The 25,909-nt window shown below is 37.0% G+C and overlaps 1 long non-coding RNA gene across 5 annotated transcripts in view; it reads left to right on the top strand.

Moving 5' to 3' along the window:
* The first annotated feature begins 13,871 nt into the window (after nt 1–13,871).
* LOC133253735 (uncharacterized) overlaps nt 13,872–25,909 on the top strand; it is a 460,793-nt gene continuing 448,755 nt past the window's right edge. The window contains exon 1 of one of the 5 annotated variants that reach the window (XR_009738405.1): nt 13,872–14,549. This is a non-coding gene — a long non-coding RNA (uncharacterized LOC133253735). The remainder of the gene's footprint in view (nt 14,550–25,909) is intronic. The other 4 variants (XR_009738416.1, XR_009738423.1, XR_009738437.1 and 1 more) reach the window with 4 other exon arrangements.

Raw genomic sequence — 25,909 nt, 5'->3', positions numbered from 1 at the left:
TCACATTTATGTAAATCTTTATGCCTGGACCAATGTTTTGTCCACTACTTATACTTTCTTCCTTTTAAAATATACTCAGAACCTCTGTCTTTAAGGATAGCCATCCTAATATCATGTTCTTGAGAGAAATGTATACAGATTTGTACTCATTAAAATTTTATACAACTGTTTTGTACTTTTGTAATACACATTTTATTAAGTCAGCACATATCTAGCCAGTAGAAGGGAAGAGTCAAGATACTGTTCATGGCTCCCATTGGAGTTCAACACACTAATGTGTTCTCTTTTTGACCCGTGTTAAAGAAAAAGACAGCACCTCATAGCAGGGCTTTATAGTTCTCTGTATTACAAGTATCCTGCCATGTTTGACTATTTCTTCTTGAGTTTTGTTTTCTGAAAAAAAGAAAGCAGGAAAAGAATAAACTTTATAGTGTGTAAGCTAAATAATATATTCTAAAGTGCTCTAGCTCAGAGATTTACATAACTTTTTGAGCATATGCCATAGTTAGAATCAATTTCCTTTCATTAAAAGTCTCAAAGTTAATTAATTTAGCTAACAATTGGGGACAAAATGACAAACATGGCAACAATTCCCCAGTCTAATTAAATAGCTGTTAGGATCTAAAAAACAGCTCTTTACTGAAAGTTTTAAAACCAGAATCACAGAAATTCATCTGCCTTTGTGTTCAATAGCCCATCATATCCTTTCATAATTGGAAGTTGAAGTCTGATCACTGGGGTATAGGCTCAGAGACCACACAATAGTAGTATGTTGCTGAAGATTAACTTTTTAGGATCATCAAAATCAATAGTCTAAATTTTAATAACAGCAACCAGAGCTTCAGGTACAGTATAACAAAGGTTTTAGAGCCAGTGGTATATAATCTTAACTTGAATTTAGCACCCTTAATTTGGCATCTTGGTAGGCTTGCCACTCTTGACAATATCCCCTGACTCAGAATTTCCCCTCAGTTCAGTTCAGTAGAGTCGCTCAGTCGTGTCCGACTCTTTGTGACCCCATGAATCGCAGCACGCCAGGCCCGCCTGTCCATCACCAACTCCTGGAGTTCACTCAGACTCACGTCCATAGAGTCAGTGATGCCATCCATCCATCTCATCCTCTGTCGTCCCCTTCTCCTCCTGCCCCCAATCCCTCCCAGCATCAGAGTCTTTTCCAATGAGCCAACTCTTCACATGAGGTGGCCAAAGTACTGGGGTTTCAGCTTCAGCATCATCCCCTCCAAAGAAATCCCAGGGCTGATCTCCTTCAGAATGGACTGGTTGGATCTCCTTGCAGTCCAAGGGACTCTCAAGAGTCTTCTCCAACACCACAGTTCAAAAGCATCAATTCTTCGGCTGTCAGCCTTCTTCATAGTCCAACTCTCACATCCATACATGACCACAGGAAAAACCATAGCATTGACTAGATGGACCTTTGTTGGCAAAGTAATGTCTCTGCTTTTGAATATGCTATCTAGGTTGGTCATAACTTTCCTTCCAAGGAGTAATTGTCTTTTAATTTCATGACTGCGGTTACCATCTGTAGTGATTTTGGAGCCCAGAAAAATAAAGTCTGACACTGTTGCCACTGTTTCCCCATCTATTTCCCATGAAGTGATGGGACCAGATGCCATGATCTTCGTTTTCTGAATGTTGAGCTTTTAGCCAACTTTTTCACTCTCCACTTTCACTTTCATCAAGAGGCTTTTGAGTTCCTCTTCACTTTCTGCCATAAGGGTGGTGTCATCTGCATATCTGAGGTTATTGATATTTCTCCTGGCAATCTTGATTCCAGCTTGTGCTTCTTCCAGTCCAGCCTTTCTCATGATGTACTCTGCATATAAGTTAAATAAGCAGGGTGACAATACACAGCCTTGACGTACTCCTTTTCTTATTTGCAACCAGTCTGTTGTTCCATGTCCAGTTCTAACTGTTGCTTCCTGACCTGCATACAGATCTCAAGAGGCAGGTCAGGTGTTCTGGTATTCCCATCTCTTGAAGAATTTTCCACAGTTTATTGTGATCCATACAGTCAAAGGTTTTTGCATAGTCAATAAAGCAGAAATAGATGTTTTTCTGGAACTCTCTTGCTTTTTCCATGATCCAGAGGATGTTGGCAATTTGATCTCTGGTTCCTCTGCCTTTTCTAAACCAGCTTGAACATCTGGAAGTTCACAGTTCATGTATTGCTGAAGCCTGGCTTGGAGAATTTTAAGCATTATTTTACTAGCGTGTGAGATGAGTGCAACTGTGCGGTAGTTTGAGCATTCTTTGGCATTGCCTTTCTTTGGGATTGGAATGAAAACTGACCTTTTCCAGTCCTGTGGCCATTGCTGAGTTTTCCAAATTTGCTGGCATATTAAGTGCAGCACTTTCACAGCATCATCGTCCCAGATATCCTAGTCTGAAGGCTGAGAGTAGTTATATGAACGTAATCTTCACGTGTAAGAGTTGGCAGATATAGTATTTGACCCATATTACAATTAATGTCTTGGTAGTGTAGGAGAAAGAGGAATGAAGAAAAGCTACAGAGAAAGAACTTATGGTAGGCTGGCATTTTCACACCCTCTCAAGCTGCTCTTCATGACCTGCTCATGAAAGCCTCGCTTTATCTCAAAGACATTCCTCTGTCTCAATAGCAACTGGATTCTAGTCCTTGCCTAAGCACTGCCACCCCGCATGAGTCTTAATACACTAGAGTACATCTGCCTAAAGCTTCTGTTTTTTTTTTCCCCTGAATTTGTTACTGCTCTCATACCCTAGGTCTGTTTCTGGGGCCCAGGCAGATTTAGCTATGTGAGCTAGAGCAGTGATTTGACTGGATGGATCCTACCGACCTGAGGGTGCACGGGGACAGCTCAGGATCCCATGTGTAATCCCAGACAATCTGAATAGAAGGACAGCAATTCAGTACTGGCCACTCAGAAGACCCTTCCTTGAAGACCTCAGCACATGTCCCCTACAACAGTTTCCCACAGGATCAGGCTTCAGCTTTTACCTCTTACTAAGCTTCTCCCCCAACCCCCACCCCAGTGGTGCTAATGGTAAAGAACCTGCCTGCCACTGCGGGAAGATTTAAGAGTTGTGGGTTGGATCCCTGGGTCAGGAAGATCCCCTGGAGGAGGAAATGGCAACCCATTCCAGTATTCTTGCCTGGGAAATCCAATGGACAGAGGAGCCTGGCGGGCTACAGTCCATGGAGTGGTGAAGAGTCCTAGGCGACTGAATGACTAAGCACGCCCGCAGGCATGCAAGGCATGTGACCCATCCCGATTTGTCCCAGTTTGTGACTTTTCTCCATTCCCCTGTAGTTTGTAAATCTGTTTATTTACTTTGATCTGAATCAATCTCATACTTTCCAACCACTCTAGTTTTCTCAACCCTATTTGCTATCATCTCCAGTCCAGTTAGACTACTTTCCACATTCTCTTAAAAAGCCTCACTGACAGTGATACAGCAGCACAGAAACACTTACACATACACATTTCATATCACTTCTTCCGGAGCCATGTTTCTCTTCCCATTCTAGTCAGTTATTTTTTCAGATTATACAGTTCATCTCTCTCTCTCTGTCTCTCTGCATGTTGCATTCTCTCCTTTTTTCCTATTTCTAATCTCCATATTTTACCTCCTTTACTTGCTTTATTTATTTTTGTTGTTGTTTTGTTTTGTTTGTTTGTTTTAAAGAGACCTTTGAATGATAGGACCTAGACTTATTTTTTACATCTTTCTTGAAACAACAAAAGTTATGGAACTGGCTACTTTGGGCCAACCTGTACTCATTCTTGAGCCTGAGATTTTGCTTTTGTATTCCAATGCCTTGTTCTTTCTCTCTTCATTAATGACCCATTTGTGTAGATTCCTGTTTTCTTTCTTTCTATCTTTCTTTTCTTCTTCCTTCTTTCCACCCTTCCTTTCTCTGTCCTTTCCTATCTCCCGTTCTTATTTCCTTCCTTCTTTCTTCTTGTAATTTTCTTTTTAAACAACACCACTCATGTCCCTACTTGCTCACCAATTTGCTTCACACACCCTAAACTATAGCAACATTTCTTCTTGCTTTCCCGCTGCTCCCCCAATCCTTTGGGACCCATAGATAGAGGGTGGGTCTTAGACATGATGCTAAGTCACTTCAGTCGTGTCCGACTCTGTGTGACTCCATAGACGGCAGCCCATCAGGCTTCCCCCCGTCCCTGGGATTCTCCAGGCAAGAACACTGGAGTGGGTTGCCATTTCCTTCTCCAATGCATGAAAGTAAAAAGTGAAAGTGAAGTCGCTCAGTCATGTCTGACTCTTAGCGACCCCATGGACTGCAGCCTATCAGGCTCTTCCGTCCATGGGATTTTCCAGGCAAGAGTACTGGAGTGGCCTGCCATTGCCTTCTCTGGGGTCTTAGACATGAGATAGGTTAATTGTCTGGGAAGAAGATCTAATTAATTGTCAAAGTAGTAGGTGCTATGAGAAGACAATTGTCACTGAATGAAGAAGATGACTTTTGTGATATACTCTCAAAGGACAAAGCAAGAGTATATCCATACATGAACATGATTTTGCATATCAGTTCAGTTCAGTTCAGTTGCTCAGTCTTGTCCGACTCTTTGTGACCCCATGGACTGCAGCATGCCAGGCCTCCCTATCACCAACTCCTGGAGTTTACCCAAACTCATGTCAATTGAGTCAGTGATGCCACCCAATAATCTCATCCTCTGTTCTTCCCTTCTCCTCCTGCCTTCAATCTCTCCCACCATCAGGGTTTTTCAAATGAGTCAGCTCTGTGCATCAGGTGGCCAAAATATTGGAGTTTCAGCTTCAACATCAGTCCTTACAATGAATATTCAGCACTGGTTTCCTTTAGGATAGACTGTTTGGGTCTCCTTGCAGTCCAAGGGACTCTCAAGCATCTTCTCCAACACCACAGTTCAAAAGCATCAATTCTTCAGTGCTCAGCTTTCATTATAGTCCAACTCTCACATTCATACATAACTACTGGAAAAACCATAGCCTTAACTAGATGGACTTTGTTGACAAAGCAATGTCTCTGCTTTTTCAATATGCTATCTGGGTTGGTCATACATTTTCTTCCAAGGAGTAAGCATCTTTTAATTTCATGGCTGCAGTCACCATCTGCAGTGATTTTGAAGCCCCCCAAAATAAAATCTGCCACTGTTTCTCCTATTTCCCCATCTATTTCCCATGAAGTGATGGGACCAGAGGTCATGATCTTAGTTTTATGAATGTTGAGCTTTAAGCCAACTTTTTCACTCTCCACTTTCACTTTCATCAACAGGCTTTTTAGTTCCTCTTCGCTTTCTGCCATAAGAGTGGCGTCATCTGCATATCTGAGGTCATTGATATTTCTCCTGGCAATCTTGATTCAAGCTTGTGCTTCTTCCAGCACAGCGTTTCTCATGATGTACTCTGCATTTAAGTTAAATAAGCAGGGTGATGTTATACAGCCTTGATATACTCCTTTTCCTATTTGGAACCAAACTGTTGTTCCATGTCCGGTTCTAACTGTTGCTTCCTGACCTGCATACAGGTTTCTCAAGAGACTGGTCAGATGGTCTGGTCTTCCCATCTCTTTCAGAATTTTCTACAGTTTATTGTGATCCACAGAGTCAAAGACTCTGGCATAGTCAATAAAGCAGAAATAGATGTTTTTCTTGAACTCTTTTGCTTTTCTGATGATCCAGCAGATTTTGGCAATTTGATCTCCGGTTCCTCTGCCTTTTCTAAAACCAGCTTGAACATCAGGAAGTTCACGGTTCACATATTGCTGAAGCCTGACTTGGAGAATTTTGAGCATTACTTTACTAGCATGTGAGATGAGTGCAATTGTGCGGTAGTTTGAGCATTCTTTGGCATTGCCTTTCTTTGGGATTGGAATGAAAACTGACCTTTTCCAGTCCTGTGGCCATTGCTGAGTTTTCCAAGTTTGCTGACATATTGGGTGCAGCACTTTTACAGCATCATCTTTTAGGATTCGAAATAGCTCAACTGGAATTCCATCACCTCCACTAGCTTTGTTTGTAGTGATGCTTCCTAAGGTCCACTTGACTTCATATTCCAGGATGTCTAGCTCTAGGTGAGTGATCACACCATCGTGATCATCTGGGTCATGAAGATCTTTTTTTACCTCTTCTTAATATCTTCTGCTTCTGTTAGGTCCATACCTTTTCTGTCCTTTATTGAGCCCATCTTTGCATGAAATGTTCCCTTGGTATCTCTAATTTTCTTGAAGAGATCTCTAGTCTTTCCCATTCTGTTGTCCTCTATTTCTTTGCACTGATCCCTAAGGAAGGCTTTCTTATCTCTCCTTGGGGATGGTCTTGATAACTATCTCCTGTATAATGTGACAGACTTCTGTCCATTGTTCATTAGGCACTCTGTCTATCAGATCTCATCCCTTAAATCTATTTCTCACTTCCGCTGTATAATTGTGAAGGATTTGATTTTGGTCATACCTGAATGGTCTAGTGATTTTCCCTACTTTCTTCAATTTAAGTCTGAATTTGGCAATAAGGAGTTCATGATCTGAGCCACAGTCAGCTCCCAGTCTTGTTTTTGGTGACTGTATAAAGCTTCTCCATTTTGGCTACAAAGAATATAATTTATCTGATTTTGGTACAATAGTAGATATAATGGTCATCTGAGTTAAATTTACCCATTCCAGTCCATTTTAGTTCACTGATTCCTAAAATTTTGACGTTCACTCTTGCCATCTCCTGTTTGACCACTTCCAATTTGCCTTGATTCATGGATCTAATATTCCAGGTTCCTATGCAATATTGCTCTTTACAGAATGAGACCTTGCTTCTATCACCAGTCACATCCATAACTTGGTGTTGTTTTTGCTATGGCTCCATCTCTTCATTCTTTCTGGAGTTATTTCTCCACTGATCTCCATTTAAAATACTTTGAATTTTTTTCCTATAGAGATAAATAACAGAATAGAAGCAGTGAGATGGAAGGGTAAGAGTAACTTTCATTTAATTTTCAAAAAACACTAATTGATTGTATTTCAGAGTGTAAATAATAAAATAAGTTGAAAACTTTAAGGGTTGTGATAAAGAGAATGCTGGAATTAAGAGTATACCTAAGTTAGTAAAACCTGCCTCTCCTTTTATTTAATAAATATTTTTCTGTTATAAAGAAAATACAGTTAAAGTAATTTAGAGAAAGAAAAGTAAAAAATGAAGAAATCCATGACTCTGCCCTACAGAAATGACTGTAGATGTCAACATTTTAATACCTTATCCTTTTTCTATATTTAAGGACAGTCATCTTACAAAATTAGAATCATATATTACCTGGAGCTTGTTTTTTTTTTTTTTTTCTATTTCTGCTCTTTTTTACCTAAGGTTCATATTTTGTGACTTGACAATAATAATAAGTCCTAAAATAATGATTTTAAATGGCTGTATAACACAAATTGTTATACTCATTCTCAGTTTTGTAGACAATATAAACAACTTTATATAAAAATATTGGTCTATCTCACTGAGGAGTTTCTTAACAAAAGAGTCTGCCTTCTTCACGATAGAATCATTGACTTAACACTTTCTTAATTCAATGTTTCTGAGACTCCTTCCCCAGCTCAGAGCCTGTTCACTGGCAGATTCCTCTCTGGAAGTGTTGTCTCCTATATGTTATCATGATAGACCTCTACATTGTGCTTCAGTTACTGCTCTAACATTATCATACCAGAGATATATTTCCCTGAGCAGCTATATAAAATATAATGCCCACCATCTCCAAATTCATTCATTATCCCTCTGGTCCGCGTTACTTTTCATCTTAGTGTCAGCAGTACCTAACATGGTATGTTCACTTGTTTCTTGTCTCCCTTTACCTCCTAGAGTCTGAGTTAAATGAGAACAGATTCTATTTTGTTAAATACTTTATCCCCATTGCCTCAAACAATGCCTGGCACATAGTAAGTGATAGAGAAATATCTGTTTAATAAATAAACAAATAAAAAGAAAAAATGCAGGAATCTTGGCATGGAAGCTAGTTGCTTTCTACAAAGCTTGTTCCAATTTATACACTCATAAGCATAGAATAACCCACTTAGAATATTACTTTTAAAATTGTCAAACAATAGGAAATCTTGTACTATATTTCAATGTTACTTTAGTTTTTATTTATTTTATCTCTTCTTTGAATTATCTGTTCCTTTTATATTTTTCATCAAGGTGGTTGTTTCTTTCAAAGAATGTGCCAGAGTCTGTATGCATTATGTTGAAAATTTTCATATTTTTATAGTCATTTTCCATTTTTCATCGCATTCTCTCAATTTTTCCTTATGTTTTATGACATCTTAGATAAAATGAGTAGAATCGATTATTTTAGGAGTTCTTCCAGTGAGCTCACCTACACTGTTGCTATAGATTTCAAACTTGTCTTCCTATTTTTTAAAAATTTGTCATCCTTATCACTTCAATGACTTTTTTGGAGAGTCTTTATTTTTTTTCTTTTCTTGATAATACAGTGCTCGCTTTTATTTTGGCTTTCCCTTTAGTGATGTATACATATTTTTGAAGTAGTTCTACTATAAAATATACTTTAAACTCTTCTTAAAAACATAATTCAGTACAAAAATATTATATTTATAAATGTCCCATATTTATTTCTTTGGCTGTGCTGTTCTTTGTTGTGGCGAGCAGCCTCTTTAGTTGCAGCATATGAACTCTTAGTTTCGACACGTGTGAGGTAGTTCCCTGCCCAGGGATCAAATCCCAGCTTCCTGTCTTGGGAGCATGGAGTTTTAAACACTGGGCCATCTGGGAAGTCCCTGGAGTGTCATTTCTTATTTTCACTTTGTTTTTTTCCTTAATATCCACTCTTCTCTTTTCCTTTTAAAAATGTGCATTTCCATTGTATTTTCTTTATTTTAGGCCACTTCCTTCTTACATTAACGGGATTGGGATCATGTCTTCAAGAATTCTGCTTAAAATTCCTTTTTTAATATAGGATTTATTCAGTTGTTGCTCTTCTTTTGCTAATGCTCTTTTCCCATTTTCTCCATCATATTTTAAATATATATTTATATATTTTATTTTAATATATTTTCTCCATCATATTTTCCCCATTTTCTCCATCATATTTGTATACACTTTATATTTGTTTTTCATTTGTTTAACACTAAATTAGCTTATTCAATTTCATGTGTACACCCAGATGACACCTGTTGTTTTCTTACCATCCATTTCTTGCTGGTGAAATCCCCTTCTTGTCACCCTGCTGGTTGACAGCTTGGTGTGCAGATCTCCAAGAAGCATACATGGAGTGCAATTTCACTCTCTAAAAAGTAAAGGCTGTCTCTTGTATATCAAACCTTGTTGTTTCAGAAGCAGGAAAAGCTGCAATTCCTAACATGTGCCTTTCTCCACTATCTTCCTACTTCTGCTACCATCTACATTGCTTTAACCAAATTTTAGGGTATAAGATGTCACATGGTAATCTTCTCTCTCTCCCTTCCAATTTTCAAATACTAATGTCACAATAGGAAAAGATGGTACTGTGAAGATATACCTTTATTTGTCCCAAGAAGCAGCACTTTCTATTGATACCCAATAAAATCATGATAATCCAGGTTTTGGCAGGGGGAAGTAAAGTGGCTCAGTTATGTCTGACTCTTTGCGACCCCATGGACTATAGCCTACCAGGCTCCTCCATCCATAGGATTTTCCAGGCAAGAGTACTGGAGTGGGTTGCCACTTCCTTTTCCAAGAGATCTTCCCGACCCAGGGATAGAACCCAGGTCTCCCACATTGTAGGCAGACGCTTTACTCTCTGAGCCACAAGGAGAGCAGGGGGAGAGGATCCATTAATCAGAATATAGTTAATCAAGAAATGTTTAAATACTTTCTTGACTTTCAAATGAATAGGACTAGTCTGTCTATGTGTATAGACCATTCAATGTTTTTTCTTTTTTTTTTTCCAATGTTTTTTCTTAGTCCAATAGCATTAGCTTTAGAAGGATGGTAAAGAGCTTGTCTCTTTAAACTTAGTTTTTAGGATTGTTGTAAGATGTGTTTTTCTGTGTAGCTGTTTTAGTAGAAAATTGGTTGAAATCAACTTATGATGGCAGGAGTTATAGAAAACTGGCAGTTGGATAGTAAAGTTTTTTAAGCCTTTCATTTTAGTTCATCTGTACCTCTATCCAAAAGTGACTACCTTCCAAAGCATTGCAGGGAAAAATGTGTAGATATAGAATAAAATCCTTATGGGAAATTTCAACACCATATAATGTCACTAATATTTTGTCATTATTATACAATGCTTAGAAATTTTGCTTATAACTTCATATAGAAATATCATACTCTATCATTTTGAATGTCTTTTTAATTAACTGAAAGATAATTTAAAATTATTTTTATTTTTATTATGTATTCTAACTTCATATCTGTAAATACAAATATCTGGTGGTAAAGCTACCTAAACTATTAAATCTCTTTTCAAATTAGTTGAATTTAGCAAAAATTATCTGAAATTTTTGTTTAAATTATCATGGCATATAGAGTAGTAGATTTTTCTCTATAAAACTTAGATGGAACTGAAGGGGGAACAAATTGACAAACTATTTCCAATGCTATCCTAGTAGTAATCTTTTTGATGAAAGAGACCCCATTTCACAAAGTGGATTATTTTCATAATCTTTGTGTAATTAAAATATGTCTATGTATGTTTTAGCCAACTGGCCATAAGAAAATATCCCAGCCTATGAATTCACTAACGTTCTTTTAAATGGTGGTGTATATTTTGTTTTATGTAGGTTATCAGCGACCCTTCTGCACTTATCATAAAATCTTTTGTTTTTAGCATGCTGAAACTGCTGCAGAAGAAGTCAGATCCTTGGGGTGGTGACTGTAAACTTCTAATGTTTAAGACTGGGGACCTTGTTGACTATTAGGAGATAGCTGTCAGTTTTTAATAAGAACAAGAAAATAAAACTTGTTCTTCATAACGGATGAAAATGGAATATAGAATTACAGGGTGGTGTTGAATCATGGAATTTCTGAAGACTAGGCACAACCTCTTGAGAAACCTATATGCAGGTCAGGAAGCAACAGTTAGAACTGGACATGGAACAACAGACTGGTTCCAAATAGGAAAAGGAGTACATCAAGGCTGTATATTGTCACCCTGCTTATTTAACTTCTATGCAGAGTACATCATGAGAAATGCTGGGCTGGAAGAAGCACAAGCTGGAATCAAGATTGCTGGGAGAAATATCAATAACCTCAGATATGCAGATAACACCACCCTTATGGCAGAAAGTGAAGAGGAACTAAAGAGCGTCTTGATGAAAGTGAAAGAGGAGAGTGAAAAAGTTGGCTTAAAGCTCAACATTCAGAAAACAAAGATCATGGCATCTGGTCCCATCACTTCATGGGAAATAGATATGGGAACAGTGGAAACAGTGTCAGACTTTACTTTTTGGGGCTCCAAAATCACTGTGGATGGTGATTGCAGCCATGAAATTAAAAGACAATTACTCCTTGGAAGGAAAGTTATGACCAACCTAGATGGCATATTCAAAAGCAGAGACATTACTTTGCCAACAAAGGTCCATCTAGTCAAGGCTATGGTTTTTCCAGTGGTCATGTATGGATGTGAGAGTTGGACTATGAAGAAAGCTGAGCACTGAAGAATTAATGCTTTTCAACTGTGGTGTTGGAAAAGACTCTTGAGAGTGCCTTGGACTGCAAGGAGATCCAACCAGTCCATGCTAAAGGAGATCAGTCCCGGGTGTTCTTTGGAAGGAATGATGCTAAAGCTGAAACTCCAATACTTTGGCCACCTCATGCGAAGAGTTGACTCATTGGAAAAGACTCTGATGCTGAGAGGGATTGGGGGCAGGAGGAGAAGGGGACGACAGAGGATGAGATAGCTGGATGGCATCACCGACTCGATGGACATGAGTTTGAGTGAACTCCGGGAGTTGGTGATAGACAGGGAGGCCTGGTGTGCTGCAGCAAAGAGTCGGACACGACTGAGTGACTGAACTGAACTGAGGCACCTTTTAGGCAATAATTAATAATTCTTTTTTTAGTAGTTAGAATTCTTGATTTTCTGCATCTCTATTGCCTATATATACTCAAACTTTGGAATAATACTTGCTTTCAATATATAAAAATGTTACAACTGAATCACTAAAATGTGCCAAGACATTATTATTACTGTCATTGTTATTTCTATTATTATCTAACTTTTAAATTTAGTTTTATTGTTTATTGTTACTACAGGGGAAAAGTTTTAAGGGGAAGTTTGATTTTTTTTTTTTTTTTTTGAGATATAGTTGACACATAACATTCAATTAGTTTTAGGGATATAACACAGTAATTTGATACTGGTTATAACTGATTTTTTTTTTAACTTAGAGGCAATGTTAAATTAAATCTATCAGTTACTCCTATTGAATATTGGAAAAAAAAATGGAAACTCATTTTTGCCCTAACCTCCATTCATAACTAATTTTAACACTTTAATTACTAAATTCTTTATTGCCACAGTTTTCAAAATTGATCCTATCCACTAGATAATATTGTCTGATCCTATTTCTCTCACCTGCTTTATTCGTTCTTGGATTTTTGATTTGTCTTATTTTAGTAAGATAATGTCCAGTTTGAAGATCATGCCATTGGTCAACTAAAGATTATGGGATTGAAATACCAAGCTCAGCATCCAGATGTGATATTACCATTCCTATAGAAAGTTGCACCAGATGATGTTTTGTGGCTTCCTCAAGTAAATAGGATGCAAGAAATGTGGATGTGGCAGATTCATCTTTTTAATGATGGCTAGGGGAGTCAGACATGACTGAAGTGACTTAGCAGCAGCAGGGAGGTGCTTAGGCTTCCTGTGTGGCTCAGCAGTAAAAGAATCCACCCGCAATGCAGGAGCCACAGGAAATGCGGTTCGATCCCTGGGTTGGGAAGATCCCCTGGCGGAGGGCATGACAACCCACTCCAGTATTCTTGCCTGGAGAATCCCATGGACAGAGTAGCCTGGCTCGTTAGTCCTAGGGTCTCAAAGAGTCCAACATGACTGAAGCAACTGAGCAGGCACACATGCATTGGGGGGGTGGTCATTGTCTGTATAATTGCTATAAAATGCTATACAACTCTTTAATTGGATTATATTATCCAAAAGCATAAATTTGATTTGAAATAAAATTCCATCATATTTTTGTGTCATTATTTTATTGATGATGATGGTGGCTATTATTTTTAAAGTGTTTTTCTTTGAAGAATATGCAAACAATGTATGAAGTTCAAACAAACCTGCAGTTTTAAAAGATTGCTTTTCTCTTTAGTGTTTCACTTGTTTTCTGTTATTTTGAACTCTTATTTTTATGTGTATTTTAAAAAGAGGAAGCATTTGTCTTAGCTAGAGAACAAGATTTAATTAAAGTAGTTATGAGAATAAGAGAAATAGTGACGTTAAGATAATATGTAATCTTGAAAGAGTTTAAAGTAACTATTCCTATCTCCCAAAGTGGTATGATTTGAATTTTCCTACGCTTAGAGAACTTTGTTTATAGTAGTTTAACTTTGCGATTAGATATAATAAGTCAGTATCTTTAAAGAGAATGAAGCTAAAACAAAACCTAAGAACCAAGGTTATTAAGTGATATCTGTGACTATACAATGCATTATTTTGTCATTTCTATATTCCCAGCTTGAAATTTAATATAAAAGAAATACTTCATTGCTTTGTTCTAAAATTTGACCCAACATGGAAAAAATACGTTGTCTTGGACTTCTTAATAGAAAAAAATAAATAAATAAATAAAAATCTTTGACTGAATTAAGAGCTGTTCCTGCAAAAAGAAACTTGGAATATTTATTTACCTTTAGTCTATTTCATTTCTTTAGCATATTTTTTCTTAAAAATATTTCTAGATAGTAGTGTCTGCTTGGTTTTGGTTATCTTAGCTGTAATAAATAGACTTGGGACCCCCGAAGGCACACCCCACACACTTATGCTGTGTGACCTAAGGTCACAAGTAATGGCTGCAAGCTAATTGATTGAGAAAGGCTTGTCTGGAGGGGCCTCTTTGCGTCCTCCCTTTACATTCCTAAGTTCTGTGAAAGAGGCACTAGCAGCTCAGACTGGCAAGGAAGGAAAAAAAGAGAGGAAGTTTCTCTGCGTTCTGATTACATTCTGAGTTCCCTGTAGTGAGCTTAACTTCTCTCCACCCACTTCTTACCAAGAACTCTCTCACTTGAAGGTGAACAACTTAAAGCCTGAGCTCAGAGAGTTACCCGAAAAGTGATTTGAGTATTTATTGAACTGAAAGAACAAATTACCTACTTCAGGCGGTGGGAAGCGTATGGAAATTATATTAGAACTTCAGCAAAGTGCACAGCCGCATAATACAGAAGCCGAGACTCAGATTGACAGGCAAATAAGCCAGCTCGTGGAAGGGGCCTCTGGGTGGCAGCTCTGGGCTATTGGGTGTTGAACAACCATAGGCAAAACTGAAATGGAACAGGGGCAGAAAATAGCACCCTTTAACGCTGCGCAACCGTTGCTTTCTCATGGTGAGTGCAGATTTAAGATCCTATTTAAAATATACTTTCTATTCTGTAAAACAAGAAATCGTTTGTCCTTTGAGGGAAAAATCTAGCAGGAGCATTTCTTGAAAGTTCGTAGGCGATCTGGTTTTGTTTCTGCTTGATCTCACATTAAACTTGGCAGTGCTCACAGAGAAATACACTATTTGTATTGTCTTGCATGTCCTGTTGCTTAAAATTGTCCTTTTGTTTAAATCATGCTTCTCTTCAACCTGAATCAATATTGTTTTAGGCAAAGCATGTGTGGAATAGGTAATGAAGGAACCGTGGAGTGACAGAATATATGTAAACATTTCATTTAGTCCAACTTTGTGTCACTTCTCCCCGGCTTCACGTTTTGCCACCTTATCTCAGGAATATATAGCACAGTCTGTATGAAGAGAGCTTTGTGTGAGAATTCCAGCGAGTTAAAGGGTCAGGGCCTGTGTGTTATCTGACTGCCAGTGAGACTCAATGGGGTGTCCTCTGATTTTTAATCTAAAATAGGGGGGGAAAGTGCATCTTTACATATTAAAAAGTAAGTGTGTTACGATTCCAACAGTTGCCTCCTTATAGTTTATGCATGTTATTCCTGGCAAAAGATTGTGTAAGCTTCTTTTGAGAAGCAGCGTGCAAACTTCTTTTGTTTCTTTTTGCCTGGTTTGCTCACATTTCATGGCAGAAACTTTGCACAGTTTTTTTGTGTGTGTGTGTGTTTTTTTTTAATTATTGTGAAACAATGCTGAGGAATTTTTAATCTCAGTGCAAATATACTGGAAGTTAGTAAGCTTGCTTTTTCTGGGGAGAAAAAAAATACCTCACTGTAAATTGTGCTTAATTCATAGTTTGGCCACATTTAAAATCCTGTTTTAAATGTGCTTTTGTTAAACAACAACAACAAAAAAAATCAGAGTCTACAGGGAGTACTTCTAGAATGTTATAGAAGAGATTCTTCTGCCAAAACTGCAAAGTCAGTATTATAATTTTTATAAGTGCCAAAATATTATTGCTATTGTTGACATTGTTCAAAAAGCAATTTTATTAGCAAGGTGACTGCATTAGATGTTACCAAATGAATGAGGGGGAAAATGTGTCTTCTGTATTGTTGATTTGATAGAATACAGAGTTCTATATTGTAATTGTGCTTCATGTTCATTTATACTTTTTAAAGAGGACCTGTGCAATACAAATTTTGAAAAATTATTTTAAAAATAAAATTTCCTAAACTCCCTATGTTTTGAGAATTATGGTTTCTGTTTGCTAAATTAAAAAAAGAAAAAATATATATTAGAGTAATTGTGAAGCTATAAAACTTTATACTAAAGGGAGGAAAGCTTTTAAGAAAGAACAAATATGTTTTTACTTAGAGGGCAATTTTGAAGCATTACTTTGCTCTTCTTTTCTAAAGATTTCTGGAAACCTTTCATCTGTTGCAGAACTAAGTCATAGTCTTGACTTTTATACAATAACTATAAGGATAATTATTTTTGAGCTATTCTTATGATTTGATACAAGCTTCTTTCAACAATTGCAAAACGTGACTGACAAATCCATTTCTAAGAGAATAAGTTCATTATGTCCGTCACCTGTTACATTCATTCTGTTTTTTTTTTTTTTACCTAATACACAGTTTTTCACTGTTTATTAGTGTTGCAAAGAATTGAAAACCTTTGTTTTTTAAGAGAAAATGTTGAAGTGTTTATTTGCCTGAGCGTTTTGAGGTTTTTAAAATTACGTTCTCATCAGAATCTCCCAAAGTATGATTATTAAATAATGCCATTTGTTATGATCTTTATATAAATGGTCAAAATAGGAGATGTAAATTGTTTGAGTTTTTCTTTTAATATGTCTCAGTAAGTAAAGTTAAGATACGACTGAAGCCCTAGAAAATTTCTCCCTTTGATATGAAGATTGTGGAAAAAAAAAAAGTTTACAGCTTACCTATTCCCTTTCAACCATTCTGAGACCAAAAATTAAAGAGAACTTGATTATTCTCCTCGGTTAGAATCTCTAACCGAAACTCAGGAAGTTAGCCTGCTTTGGGGAGGGGCTACAAAGAATAGGGTTCCCTCTAATGGAAGTACATGAATTGTGATAAACAAAGGATAGGAAGATGTACTGCCAAGTTTTACTAACATTTAATCTTAAGCTACTATCTTCAGTCTTTTCCATTCGTATTTACTTATTGATTGGTTACTGAGGTGAAGGCATATTTTAAAACCTTTTACAATATTCGATAACATTATTTTTAAGCCATAATTTTAAGAAGGTATACATTTTCTTACATAAGGCCATTTCTCCACAGATGTTTAAATTTTGTATTAGATTAATAGGAAACAATGGAAATATGTTCACAAATTAATATGCAGTTATCTCTCTGATTCCCACATAAAACATATTTGTGATTAACTGTCTTTTCCTTATATTACTGTATCACATTAGATTAAATGTGATTGGGTTACTATATCACACACACACACAGAGTGTATGTGTATGTGTGTGGGTGTGTTTGCACTTGTGAGCTCACTGGACAGAGTGACTGAGTGGCCTGGACATATGCTAGGGTTATGACACTCTTTAACTTACTTCCTTAAATCTCATGGTCACTAAATATCAGGGTTTGTTCTATATGCTGGCAGCAGTAGACATCTGTTGCAGTGAATTTATGCCTTCTCTATGGAGGATGAATACCATATTGGCTGTGTTCTTGTTTCAATTACATTCATCAATTTGTTTTTTAAGATGAATTATTCTATCAAAATATAGGACAGAATCTACAGAATTAGATTCTATCATCTCTGACAAATTATGAGTCCTCAAAGACTTTCGTAGAGAGTGACCGTATGGTTTTTATTACCCTCCTCATGAGGTAGAAAGCATAGTCATTGCTCATTTTTCTAGACGCTTTGATCTTAGGAGTAGCATCTTTCTTAAATTGTGGAAATTTTAAAATTTTTCATTTCAAATATGGCTTCTTTTACCATTAGCTCTAATCTCTTTTTCTAGAACATCCTAGTATATGTGTGTTGAAGCTTCACAATATATCATACATATCTTAAGTTCTCTTTCATAATATAATCTTTCTGTGTTATGACTTTTTGTGTGTGAATTACTAATTTTTTGTGTATGTGGATTACTTCCAATTTACTAATTCTTGTTTTGACTCTATCCATTCCAGAATTTTTTTGACTATATTTTCTCCCCTGGGAATTCTAATTAATTCTTATACCACTTTTATTGTTTCATCTCTACTAACTTTCTTGTAAATTGTATTGATGATATTTCTAACTTCATTCTTCAAGGCTTCTAACATGCTTATTTTGAAATTCTGAAATTGATCTATTATTTTCATGTATCTGGAATGACTTCATTGATTTTGTGAAAAATTTTCCTCACAGTCTTTTTATATAATTTTACATGTCTTGGAATTTTGGTTTTCAGGCTCAATTGAGTGAGAGGGATTTTTAAAAATTCTTTAAATGTCTCTGTCTTTGTTAGCCTCACCTCACTATTATGGTCATAGAGTTGGGGCCCTGCACCCTCTCCATTCCCAGCTCAGAATCTCTGGTAATGGCTGTACGTTATCCAGTCACCACGTCAAAAAGCAGTTGTCCCAGCTGCTGACTGCCATGTTGTACCTGCTGCCTGGGGCCTCCCTACTGAGCAGTCTCTGTAATCCACGGCTCCAGGGAGACATGGTTCTTCACCTTCCTGTTATCTTACGCTCGGATTTTAATCAGTAAACATAGCACTGTTTCTCACCCCTTATGTGCAAGTGTGGCACCCTAGTTACCTTACAGATAGAGAAATGCTTGTCTCGTATTCCAAAAACCAACTGTTGCCCTGCAGCTCACTTTCTACTATTCTATCTCTGGCCCACAGAAGGATTGGCTTTTTTTGATTATCACTTTTACATGATCTCATTTAATATTTTACTTATTGCAGTTATATGTGGGAAGCAAAGGCAAGAGATTCAAGCCATATTCTTGACATCTTTGTAAGTTTCCCAACCAATGGGCTTTGGAATCAGAAAACGTGGGTTCAAATTCTAACTCATTTATTACTTTAGGAAAAGTCTTTAATTTCTTAAAAGTCTCCATTTTTTCCCAGCAAAGATACTGATAGCTATGCTTGTCTCATAATGCTGTTCTAAGCGCTGATTTAGATAATGCATGGAAAGCAGCTAGCCTTGAGGTTAGCTATATTAAATATCCAAATTCTAGGAAGTAAAATAGCAACCAAAATAAAGCCAGATTCTACCAACAAATCATGGAGTGAATAGATATGGTAATTCTTGTTTCTTGTATTCTGAGAAAATGAAACATTATTTTTGATAGCTAAAATTTTAAAGCTGAATGTCCAGTGCACGTCTAACAGGTAAATGTTCTGTTACAATACCCACGTACCCTAGGGCTTGCATGCTTAGTTGCCTGGTTGTATCCTACGCTTTGCAGCCCTTTGGACTGTAGCCTGCCAGACTCCTCTGACCATGGGATTTTCCAGGCAAGAATACTGGAAGGGGTTACCATTTCCTTTTCCAGGGGATCTTTCTGACCCAGAGATCGAGCCCCCATTTCCTGTGTCTCCTTCATTGCAGGTGGATTCTTGATGCCTGGAGCCGTCAGGAAGCCCCACATACCTTAGCAAGTGAATATATTTCAGAGAATTTCAGTAAAACACAAAGCGTTTTGCAAAATGATCTCTTGGTATAGTTATTCTAAATCCAAAGTAAAGTTATCTTTAAGCACAGTAGAAGAATGTGAGATAGTGCTATGAGAAAATGTTTGTGGAATGTTCTTTTGATTTTTTGGCTTTTTCTTTTGACTTTATTAACAGTTACATATAATACATGTTAAATAAATGTATAGAGTTTACAAATTATTATATACATATATATTTTACATATATAGGTTACAGTTATAGGTATATTACAGTTTCACCCCAGAATGGGTTTCAGTAATAGTGAAAAAAGAAGGAAGGAGGGTCTACTGAAAGGCCTTCAGGAGACTTGTTTTGTAGTTTTGTAGCTAATTTGTAACATTAGTATCTTTTCAAAATATCTGCTCTGATGGATTAGGATTCAAATTGACAACACTGGTAAAGGATATGTTTAGTTAGGAGTGGGGCAGGAATGAGTTTCTGAAAAGGTTTTCAAGATGAAGACTATGTGAGCAGTACACGAAGAGCTTCTCCTCTGTACATTGAAGGAGCATTGAAGTCACTTCCAAATGTCTGCTATTTCAACAACACTGCATAAAACATCATTTGTATATGTCCCTTGTGAGCATGTGGAGCTTTGTATTTTTAGGGTATACATCCAAAAGTGAAATCACTGGGTTGTGAGACGTATGTGGCCTCAGTTTTGTAAGTCTCCAAATTACTCTCCTAAATAGTAAAATTATTCTCTAACAGTGCTGTACAAATTTCTGCTTCCTTCAGAAGTTATTCGAGTACCCTTTGGCCCACGTTCTTTTCAGCCTTAAATGTTGCCCAATGTTTTAATTTTGGAAATCTGTTGAGTAAAATAGTATACTAAACTTCTTCAGCTTGATTTGCTTTTATTCCTATGAACTCAGGGGCTTTGCTGGTGGTGCTAGTGGTAAAGAACACCTTTACCCATGCAGGACACACAAGAGATGTGAGTTCTATCCCTGGGTTGGGAAGATGCCCTGGAGGAGAGCAGGACAACCTACTTCAGTATTCCTGCCTGGAGAATCCCATGGACAGAGGCTATAGGCCATAGTGTTACAAAGAGTCAGACACGGCTGAAGCAACTAAGCATGGACAATGAATTCAGAAAGATTTCCAATGAATTCCTAAAGATAGGTGAGCAATGGATGGACACTTTAGTTAGAAAGAGACTACAATAGGCTACTCATTTTTTAATGTGAATGTATCTTTATTTATTGACAATTCAAATGCTCTCTCTGGCTAATGGCTTGTTATACCTTTGCCAATTTTTTTTTTTTTTTGGTTAGGTTGTTTGTCTTTTTTTCATAGACTTATTGGCATCATTTATTTATTCCATCTGCCTTTCTCCCCACCATAGATCCCTTCACAGAGTGTCTTCTTGAATATAAAGCAAATAAAATCAGAGTTTTATCCCTTCTTTTTATATACAGTATTTTAAACCATGCTTTGGTTGTGTAATATACTATGGAGTTATTTCAAGAAATGTAAGAAACTGTGTTGCAAACTGTGAGGGATGAACACGTGAACACAATACACAGTATACCCATTGAGAACTTGGTTTTGCATGTGACTTTAAGAGAATTATAAAGCATTACAGGAATTTAGAGAGAAGATATTTATGTTCCCATTGAAAAATTTATATTCTTCAAAACAGTTGAGAATTATGTATTAGGAAATATGATTTATTCCTACTTTTAACCCAGCATTTTAAATATTACATTTTCTATACCTGTGGAAAGTTTGCAAATTGTAATTAAAGAAAACATATATTAAGGGCCTACTATATATCAACTGTGACAAGTATTAGTGAAGATGTAAGAATGAACAAAGCAGATAATCCTCGAATTCATGGGAGGTGGAGCCTGAGAGGTAAATGACAACGAGGGAAGAGTGTATACAGTGTAAAACAGACATTCATCGACAGAACACCTAGATGTCAGGCTGAAGTATGTTTGAGAAGTAAGGACAGCCAAATAGGCATGGGGAAGGCTCCAGGCAAAGGACAGATGCACAATATTATGAGTTTGAGAAACTGCTAGAAGCTTAAATTGGATAGAGTAGAATTTTAGGGATGATGAGAGGTTGAGAAGAAACTACAGAGATTAGTACTGGCTCAGTTTTGAACAGCCTAGTTTGGATTTTACCCTAAGTGCACTAGAGACCCATTTAAAGAGTTTAATATGGCTGCCCATTTGTCAGATATTGTCTTAGTTTGATAGAACCATATCCTGAGAGATGAATGATAGTGAAAACCATAACAATTGATATATTTCTCAAGAAATTACATAATCTGACTACTATAGTTAATTAGAGGGTTCAAAAGAAGGTTTCAAATTATGTGTTAATGAGCAATGTTTACATGCTTTCTCTTTCACACACACACACACATATATATATATATGATTATATGTGTGTGTGTGTGTGCATGCGTGTGCATGCATGCATGCATGCTCACTCAGTTGTATCTGACTTGCAACCTCATGAATCATAGCCCGCCAGGCTCCAATGTCCAGGCAACTATACTGTAATGAGTTGCCATTTCCTACTCCAGGGGAACTTCCTGACCCAGGGATCAAACCCACATCTCCACCATCTCCTTTATTGGCAGGCAGATCCTTTACCACTGAGCCACCTGGGAAGCCCATATACACACATATATATATATATATATATATATATGTATATATGTGTATATGTGTATAAAATCCTCATTAAATTACAAAACTTGTCATTGACTAAAAAATTTAAGAATCACTAAGTTAAACTAAGAACAGTAGTTGATTTTTCAGTTATAGAAACAGATGGAAATCCTGCCATTTGCAACGAGATGGATGAATCCTGAGAGTATTATAGTAAGTGAAATGTCAAAGAGAGAAAGATAAATGCTGTATGATTTTGCTTATATATGAAATCTAAAAACCAAACTTATAAAAACAGGTAACAGATTGGTGGTTGCCAGACGTAAGGGGAAGGGAGAGGGGGAAATAAATGAAGGTGATTAAAAGGTACAAACTTCCAGTTATAAAATAGATAAATCTTGGGTTGTAATGTATTGCATGTGGACCATAGTTAACAATATTGCATATTTGAAAGTTGTTATGAGAGTAGACTTTACAGCTTCTCATTACAAGAAAAAAATTGTTAAATACATGAGGTGATGAATATTAAGTAAGCATTGTGGTAATCATTTCACAGTGTATACTTACATATATTACATCATTATTTTGGAGCTTCCCTGTAACTCAAATGGTAAAGAACTTGCCTGCAATACAGGAAACCTGGGTTCGAATCCTGGGTCAGGAAGATCCTCTGGAGAAGGGAATGGCAACCCACTACAGCATTCTTGCCTGGAGAATCCCATGGACAGAGAAGCCTGGTGAGCTACATTCCATGGAGTTGCAAAGAATTGGACACGACTGAGTCTAACACTACTACTATGTTGCATATCTTAAATTTATAAAATGTTATATGTCAGTTATATTTCAGTAAAATTGGAGTGAAAAAAAAGACAAAAAAAAAAACCCCTGTAGTTGGCCAGAAAAAACCCTTGAGAAAATCAGTACTTAAGGAACAGATAGAGAAGGAGAAGTTCAAAAGGAAATAAAGAATGACCAGAAAAATAGCAGAGAGAATCATAGAAGCCTTGTGTGTTAAACACTTGGTAGTTAAAAGAAAAGGATTCCAATATTAAGTTCCTCAAATAAAATAAAACTTTATTCTCTGACCCTGTAAGCCAGTCCATGTATGCCAGGCGGCCACTCTGCTCTTCCAGGTCACTCAGGAACCTAGGAAGAGAGAAGAACCAAAGTGCAGAGGCAGCATCCTGTCCCTAAGTTGAAGACAGCCTAGAAACTAGATATGATATTCTGCTCTGTTCTACTCACCTAAATTTAGTCACACAGCCATGGCTAGAAGCAAGAAAACTGGGAAATGTAGTTTCCACTTGGGTGGCCATGTGATTAGAAAGAGAGGAAGAATGAATTTTGGGAGAATAACCAGCAGTTACTTCACCAACATTTTAAGTTAAAAAAACACTTCGTGATTAGAAAGTGATATGTGTGTGCGTGTGTGTGTGTGTGTGTGTGTACCTATTTAATATATTTATTGAGCAATTTTTCTATTTGGTCATTATATTATGTGATAAAAGTGAAAGTTGCTCAGTCATGACCAACTCTGTGACCCCATGGACTGTAGCCTGCCAGGCTTCTCTGCCCATGGAATTCTCCAGGCCAGAATACTGCAGTGGGTAGCTGTTCCTTTCTCCAGGGGATCTCCCCAATCCAGGGATCGAATCCAGGTCTCCGGGATTGCAGGCAGATTCTTTACCAGCTGAGCCACCAGGGAAGCGCCCCCGACTATGTGATAAGATTATAGCCATTTCAAAGAAATTCACTACCAAGTAGTTTATATTCTAGAAAGAAAAGATAGATTGAACGAATTAACAAATAAATGTTTGTGGCATAATATTAGAAAGTTATAAGTCCTAAGAAGAAAAAGATAGAAGTGCTATTTTCAGATACAACAGCCAGGGAACATCTATTATGCTAAAAATTGAAAAGGGTCCTTTGAAAGACAAAATATCGAGATCTCTGTCTTTAGGGAAAAATTCATAGTTGAGTTGAAAGTCTTGAATATTGGTTGAAAAAGGATGAGGAAAGTTGCTAATTAGGAGATTCAGAGTTAAAGGAGAGTTGTCTTTTTAAGGATTTGGTGGAGAAAATTGACCATGATTATAGCCTAAAGAGAAAATGCATGTAGAGATGAAGTTGTTGCAGGTCCTAGTGCTAGAACAACAGGCATGATTGATGGGCACAAGTGCAAACAGTTCAAGTAGGATGACCTCATTTTTTCTCAAGAATCAGGAAAGCTACTGAGAATGAGAGTTGTGTGGATTGGGTCAGTTTCTTGAGAAGAATTATATAAGTGTAGAGTTGCTGCATATCTGAAAAATCTAAGTCTAAGAGATAAGTGTGTCATGGGATTGACTCTGTGTTTGGATTACTCAGGATGTGGCTGATAGGCTAGATATTAGTAGTAGTGTTAGCCACTCAGTCATGTCTAACTCTTTGCCACCCCGTACACTGTAGTCCGCCATGCCTGTCTGTCCATGAAATTCTCCAGGCAAGAATACTACAGTGTGCTTCCATTTCCTTCTCCAAGTAGGCTAGGTAAGAGAGGTCATAACGAGAGTGGTTTAAGTCAGGGAGCCCCAACTCTGGAATCTAATACCTGATGATCTTAGGTAGAGGTGATATAATAATAATAGGAATAAAGTGTACAGTGAGTGTAACATACTGTAATCATCCTGAAACCATCCCCCTACCCCAGTCCATGGGAAAGTTGTCTTCCATGAAAAAGGTCCCTGGTGCCAAAAAAGTTGGGGACTACTAATTTAAGTGATGAAGCATAATGTCTATTCCAATGACAAAAGGAACCGTTTCCTTCAGGAGAGAAGAACTAGATAACCACATGCAGTTCGAGATCAATCCTGAGTTTGTAGAGTGACTGAGAAATGTATTTCAGGTTATTTTTTATATTAACAGGTTTTATATTTTTATATTAACAGCTTTCTTTTATATTAACTTGATGTTCAGAATTCCAAATTTTTAATTTAGCTGACTTCCTCATTTTTTATGTGTTTGTGTGTTATATAGAATTGTAAATTCACTGTCCAAGTTATGAAATCATGAAGACAAGTCATAAAACTATTAAGAAATTAAAACCATTAAGTGAACACCTATTGAGTTGGCATTTGGTTTTTCTTTAACTAATATGCTGGACCCTGGTAGAAATACTGTTTTTATTTCATGGAACAACTAAGGAAATAGAAACTACTAGGAAAAACATGTAGTTTATAAGCTACTTATTAATTTTCTAAATGTTTAGCATCTTATGTGTCATCATCTATATTCCATTAATCCATAGATTAAATCATACAGTAGACAGCCCTTCTTGGCAGGTGTGTTTTTCTTGGCAAGTTGATTCTGTTTTTCCATGTTTTGTCCTTTTTGTCTGGATATTTTCATATGCCTACCTACACTCCATCTTTTTATCAAAAATGACACCAATATAGAGAAATCATGGCCAAGCCTATGAGGATTTTTGCCTTTTGAAGGTAATACCTTGACATTATGACATTGTGGCATTTTCTTTCAAGCCTTTAAATTTATTTTTATAAAACTGTTCATAGTTTCTGTTAATTTTCTAGTTCACAGATTAATCCAAGATATACCTAATTTAGCTTTTTTGAGGTATTGTTGTTGTTTACTCGTCTCCAAGCAAGATCATCCTTCTTGTGTTCTGTTGTTCAGTCATGTCTGATTCTTTGTGACTCCATGGACTGTGGCCCACCATGCTCGTCTGTCCATGAAATTCTCCAGGCAAGAATACTGGAGTGGGTTGCCATTTCCTCCTTCAGGTAATCTTCTCAACCCAGGGATCGAACCCACATCTCTTGTGTCTCCTGCATTGGCAGGCAGATTCTTTACCATTGAGCCACCTGGGAAGCCTAGTATTTACTTTTCCATGAAATATATTTATTGGTTTGTCTTTCCTGTAAGTGCGCAAGTGTCTGTATGATTTTGCCTTTCAGTTGCATTAACCCATTTTTTTGACTTTTTTTTTGGGAGATAAGGCTGATTTCTGCATTTACATCT

The sequence above is a fragment of the Bos javanicus genome, chromosome 1 (genome assembly GCF_032452875.1).
Source record: "Bos javanicus breed banteng chromosome 1, ARS-OSU_banteng_1.0, whole genome shotgun sequence".
Lineage (NCBI taxonomy): Eukaryota > Metazoa > Chordata > Mammalia > Artiodactyla > Bovidae > Bos > Bos javanicus.
This window is presented reverse-complemented; position numbering and strand designations above follow the sequence as displayed.